The following is a 6,837-nucleotide window of genomic DNA, read 5'->3' on the forward strand; positions in this document are numbered from 1 at the left end:
GTTGGTAGCCTATTAACTAATGGGTCGATTTGAATACAAGTACCTGTTTCAACCAGTTAAGAGTAATGCTAGTTTAGCAATTTTACGTACCTATATAACAGCTACCCTTTAAGAGGTAGATCAATTTAACAATATATATATATATATATGTATTATATACAAGAAGCTAACATGAGATACTGACACACCCCGACCCAGAAAGTCCACTTGGACCCTGAATCGAGCTGTGCTGGCCGTCACCTGGAAGGTGACGAAGCCATAAAATGTGATAGTGCATAAAAAGTGAATAAATTTGAATCTAAAAGTGTCTAAGTACCAGAGTGCGCTACGAGTGGGAGCGAACCCATTTCACACGCGATGTCAGAGCATAAGTAAGGTACAGTAGTGTGGGTAAGAATCATACCCTCAGAAATATCCATTAATACTAAGATTCACCATAGATTCTTGTCGATACAAACTCAGCAGCTAAAACCTGGAGGGCACCAAACAGAAGGTGTGAGTAAGCAATAAAACCAAGCTTCCCAAAGTTACTATCTCTCAAAAAGTAATGCCCCTAAATATAAAACCCGTATCGTTTTCCATAAGACAGTACAACATATATACATATATCCCAACCATACTCAGAAATGACCAAAACCACGGTTTGCCATCAAATCCACCATACATTAATAAGTAGGCCAAATGGACTAAATCAATACAAAGTAATATATCAGTCAGAGTCATCTAAAATGACATGTACAACTTATCCGTATCTCATCAATCATGGCTAGCATATAAGTCGGAGTCACCTATAGTGACCTGTACGACTTATCCATATCTCATCAATCCTGGCTAGCATATAAGTCGGAGTCACCTCTAGTGACCTGTACGACTTATCCATATCTCATCAATCATGGCTAGCATATAAGTCGGAGTCACCTATAGTGACCTGTACGACTTACCTATATCTCATCAATCCTGGCTAGCATATAAGTCGGAGTCACGACTTATCTATATCTCATCAATCCTGGCTAGCATATAAGTCGGAGTCACCTATAGTGACCTGTACGACTTACCTATATCTCATCAATCCTTGCTAGCATATAAGTCGGAGTCACGACTTATCTATATCTCATCAATCCTGGCTAGCATATAAGTCGGAGTCACCTATAGTGACATGTACGACTTATCTATATCTCATCAATCCTGGCTAGCATATAGCTCAATAAGTATACCTGCACACGAGTCGGAACCACCTAAAGTGGTCTGTACGACAGGACTGGGTGTAAATAAATACGCTCAAGTGCTACGATCACGTGAAGACTGGGCGAATAATCGCGGGTCACCTACAAGTCGGAACCACCTAAAGTGGTCTGTACGACAGGACTGTGCACCTACCTTGGATCCAAGGCGAGCGTAAGGTGCGGGAGGTGAACATCACGTGAAGGACTGTGCCCTGGCCACGGGCGGGAGCACTAACACCGAGGTGCAGGTTTATGAGCTCTCAATGCATCTCAATATAACATGTGCAACTCATGGCAACCAGTACGACCGTATCGAAGTTGCCTAATTCATAACTGTAGTCATGCTATGACGCAATCGATTCAACTAGTACCATAAACTCACCTGAACTTACCTGGGTGTCCTGAGTTCACCTTTGCACTTGAAAGCATTCCCAATAATTATATGCAAGTAATATACATATGGATATATATAATGATGCAATCTACTGCTCAACCATGTCGTAGCATTTTCAATTATAAACAATATAGTGTGAAGTGTACAATCAATAACGCCCTACTCCCAAACTACTTATTTTCAAGGATAATTATCCATGACAATCCAATTAACTCTAATTTAACTAACTAATTCACAAAACTAAAACTTGTCTTTACCAATTTCCTTCACATTACTCAATTTCCCAAGCAAGGTTTTTGTCTCAAATATTTTATGGCTGCATCTAACGTCTCGTTAGACTGCCTACGTACCCTAAACAGGGATCAAGCCATTCGTAGTTCACATAGTACTTCAAGCATTCACAATAATTATATATGAAAGTAATATGCCTAATCAATTTAAAGGTGTCGATAGAACTCTCAATAATAAGTACGATAAAAATGAAAAGATGCATTCACCTGGAGTCCACGCTATGATTCTCTAGTGCACGCATCGAGGCGTCCTGAATGATTGGTCCCTGTGACCAATTATCAAATTACATCTCAGAACTCTTATCCGTAGAATATGTAATTCACATAAAACACAACCTCAACGACATTCTAAAATAGTTTGAGACCCATTGACCACAAGTCAACCGTCGATCAAAGATCGACGGTAGGGTTTACAACCCTGTATAACCTGACCCGGAAGATCCGCATATCAGATTTCCAATCCGCAACTTCCAACGATCCACAATATGTTTCTAGAATAACATATTAAAATTTCATTACGATCCAACGGTCAGATCTCCGCCAATTGCCTAAGACAAGTGGCCGTGAACATTTATTTTACTAACTTACAAATCCAATTCGGAAAGATCCGTACATCGGATTCCCGATCCATAAATTCCTATGATCTTTAAATATTACGTATTATAATGTACCCAAGTTTGGTGACGATCCAACGGTCGGATCGTCGATTCACATTTTCATCAAGCAATGTATCGTAACGAATTTAGGTTCCAACGATCAACCTATGTCATTCTAATAAAAAAACTGAATTCAAGACATTCGACATAGCCTAAAAATAGCATTGGCGGCCCACTGGCCACGCGCCGCCGCACGCGCCGCCGCGGGTGGCGGTCGGCCGCCCCGACTCGCCGGAAAATCCAACTATTTCCAAAAATTGTCAAACTTCACAGAAATGAAGATCTCAGTGAGTGGAGCAACTTTCATACCTGCCACGAAGTCCAAAAGTGGACGGAAGATGGTCAATTTTGCCCACGAAGCCGGCGGGTGCCTAAAACTTCCCGACGTCGATTCGTCGTCTACGGTGGTCCAACGGGGTCAAGGTTGGTTGGGTTTTGCTCCTGGGATGATGAGCTACAAAGCCCAAGTGGTGGCATCGGCCATTGCTTTGCCGATTTGCCGGAAAATCGAAAAGGGTGGCCGGAGCACCATTGATTTTCGTCAACTTTCGTGGCCTCAAACCTCCACATCCCATGGTTAATCAAGGTGGTTCTTGGGTGGGTTTTGTAGAGGGGAATGAGAGCTTCAAGATGGTGGTGGTGGCATCGAAAAACTCCACCGGAGTTGGCCGGAATCGGCCCTGGAAAATGGGTGGTCGCGAGTGGGAAAACCCACGGGAAAAGCTGGGATTTTTTTTTTTTTTTTTTTTTTTTTCTTTTTCTTTCTTTCCTTTTTCTGATTGGGCTTCACCTTAAATAATCAATTTCTAACGTCCGTAACTATACCGTTATAATCCGGACTCGCAAACGGCTTTCGCCTATGCGTTCACATCCACGAGTATTACGAGAATATGTTAAAAGAATAAGTCATACGTCTCTCTAGACGATGGTCAACAGAAGTCAAAGTCCTTGCCTCTAGGGTAATTTCGTAAATTCACGCTTTTAAAATAAAATAAAAACGTAAAATTTGGAACGGGTTGTCACAATCTACCCACCTTAAAAAAATTTCGTCCTCGAAATTTAAAATCATAAGTCCAAAGTAGAATACTCAAAATTAAAGAGATATATGTATGTAAATACATACACGAGGAAGACACAAAATGATAGTGACTACATAAAAGAGGATGACATTCTGTCATGATCAGAGTGTAGTGACTCTTCTTTCATGCCTCCAAATTCCTACTTTCCTTCTCTTTTACATAAACGTGTTCAAAGCGTAACGCACTTCGAAATTTAGCATGTAGTATTTTTGGGTCAAGCCTAAACAACAATTAACGAATTAAATAAGTAAATACAAATATTAACGTAGAATAATCTACTTGTTTATTTGCTTAGCAACCCAACGAATAAGCTATTAATATTACGCTATGCACCCCACAAAACCAACAATTCACTGTTGTCTTGATAAGCAAGTAACAATTCCCGAGGGTGCAATATTACCATCTTGCCCCTCAATGGGAAATACACCTACCAGCCTCGATCGTACTCATTCACTACCTTCTAAGGCAACATCGTCAATAACATAAATTTTCTACATCACAATCTCAATCAAATATTTGTTCGCAATAAGCTGCTGTAAATCACAAGCTGCACATACAATATTTGTATTATATTTTGAAGGATACCATACTCCTAAACAGGAATGTAACCGTAGTTACCCATAATTCTAACAAAAGTATGTGTCCATTAAATATGCGTTGTATGTAAAATCTCCATACATCAACCCCAATGACACCATAGTTAACCCGAAATTGTAACCGTGGTTACAAGTGACTAGAATGGAGATAAGGATATACTGTAGCCATGCTACTGGTGGGACAAACAAGATGCAACTCGTCCACAAAGGTCTGAGTAACTCATTTCAAACTAATCGTTAATCTAGGGTTAGAAATGCGATACTGAACAACTTCTAATACTCAAAACCTTCATAACGACTTCCAAAGGCTTGGAAGTGAAACATGTAACACGATGAAATATAAATACACCAAGATGATAATCTTGTCAGGTTTCTATTTGTTGAATTTGTATAGAAGTCTAGGAGTAGTTTTCTCAAAAAGTCATCGTCCTCTGGACGCAATTAGAAAATTGTAGTTGCCCAAGGAAGTTTGAACTCTATATCCTCAATATCCCCACAATATTAATCAAAAGCGGGGTGCATCTAGAGTGAGGATTCATTTAGAACACATCAACGGGAGCCTCGATTTTATCTCTTTCCTACTTCCACATTTGATCACATCACAAAGAGAATTTCTAGATCACATCCCCCGAAGAGGTTGACTACATCCCACTTCTATCTTAGTGGTCTTCACAAGTGTCTTGTTGTTGAAATTTCAACACCCATTTTAAGGAAATAACTATTGCCAATACTTCAATTTTTAGAGCAAGAAGAATATTGTTTTCTACTTAAGTAAACAACCACCAATTGGAACATCATATAAGCGTATCATTGGTTTAGCATCACGATTAATGAATTTCACATTCTTTACATATACAACATATCTTGAACTGCGCATATAAAAAGATACTTCCTAACTCCATTCATACAAAATGATTAAAATCATTTGAACCATTTCTTGGTAGATTAAAGGTAACTCTATATCGATACTCATACGTCCCAATTAAATAGAAAAGGACAGGCTGGAAGTGTGCGAGAGTAAATACACCATAGTGCACTCATAGATGCCAATTTAATTCTACTATTGCCTCTGACAAAACTTAGCTTGTTCCAAAAAGTAAATGTAATAAAAAGTTCGAAGATCAATGAAGATTTGGACACACTTTTCTACATAAGAGTCCCAATCAATATTCCAATGAAATTAGAAATTGTTAATTCTAGGTCATAAGTATGATGGTTCATCTTTAGCGGTTCTACCACCGAGAAACATAAGCGTTAACATACTAAGAAAGTCTGAATCCGAATTGACTTATCACATCAATCGACAATCACTATGCATCATCAAAATCTCCACCGAGAAGTGTCATCTAGCCTTCGAAATAAGGTGACGACTGTTGACTTTAGGTCAATGAATAAGATGGTTTGTTTCAAACGATTCTAATCGTGAAAATAAAAGCAATACTCCGTCATGTTGCCATACCAACTTAACAATGTGGTGGTATCCGCGGTAAGATTTTTGGGATATGACGCCAAAAGTATACGTCCTCGAAATTTACAGTACTACTAACCAACTCTACGACACGAACTAAAAGGTCTTCACAGTTTCCTCGACACTCATAACAATCTAATAGTGAGATACCATCCCGCATTTCGATTCTAAAGTCTACCTATGGAAGTGATCGAGAGGTGGTTAGTCAAAGGGTTTTCGTTTACATAGATAAGTGATAGGGTAAAAACAACAATCATGAGTTTACCGTCCTATTGCAAAGCTTATTCCTAAGCTTCCACGATCCTAATTTATTCGGCTTAAGCGAAGTAGTTCATTGATCCTAGGAGGATTTGATGATTGCTTTTTGGATTCCCACAACTCCCAGGATATGACAACTTACATTCGCAAGCCTATTCTCACCCATTTAATAAGTACAACTACGAAAGCAAAAATCTAGGAATAGCGTTGATTGAAAAATCCCAATGCTAGAAAAAGACCTTGCTTAAGATCTACTTTCAAAAAGACTTCATCGACAGTCGATCTTCCTCCTAAAGATTCAACATGAACACAAGTATGCTTGAAGATATTAGTGCTAATAGGGACCGAACAATAATTATCCCTCAGATGATCTTCCGCGAAATGTTACTAAGAAATCAAGACTAACTAAGATTTCCAATCTTTAAAGAATCAATACTAACGGCGGTAGGACAATGATAGAATTATTTGGTAATATCTCTGGCGATACATGATTATCAAAACATTTACTTAGGCCATCAACTCGCCTCACTTTTATACCTTTCCTCCACAAGGAAAATCTTCGTTTTAATTCTAAGGACAACCGCCAAAATGATTTTATAAAATGTCGTGAAGACAACATAATTGTCCAAAACTTAAGAAAAGTTAACATATTTTTCCATATTCGACGAGGTGGCATCATTCGAACGTCAAACACAAAAACCAAGAGTGCTCACATCACGCGTGTGATGAACACAATACTGCCCAACATATGCTCTGATACCAAACTGACACACCCCGACCCAGAAAGTCCACTTGGACCCTGAATCGAGCTGTGCTGGCCGTCACCTGGAAGGTGACGAAGCCATAAAATGTGATAGTGCATAAAAAGTGAAT

At 39.1% G+C, this 6,837-nt stretch overlaps 1 long non-coding RNA gene across 1 annotated transcript; it reads right to left on the reverse strand.

Annotated features, from left to right (window-relative positions):
• Positions 1–288: 288 nt before the first annotated feature.
• On the reverse strand, positions 289–3,341 carry LOC148697106 (uncharacterized). Its single transcript, XR_015963063.1, has 3 exons — positions 2,873–3,341; positions 2,115–2,173; positions 289–472 (listed from the first exon to the last, which is right to left on the reverse strand). It is a non-coding gene; the product is annotated as an uncharacterized LOC148697106 (long non-coding RNA).
• Positions 3,342–6,837: the final 3,496 nt, after the last annotated feature.

The sequence above is a fragment of the Pyrus communis genome, chromosome 5, assembly GCF_041283825.1.
Source record: "Pyrus communis isolate YQ-2024b chromosome 5, ASM4128382v1, whole genome shotgun sequence".
NCBI lineage: Eukaryota > Viridiplantae > Streptophyta > Magnoliopsida > Rosales > Rosaceae > Pyrus > Pyrus communis.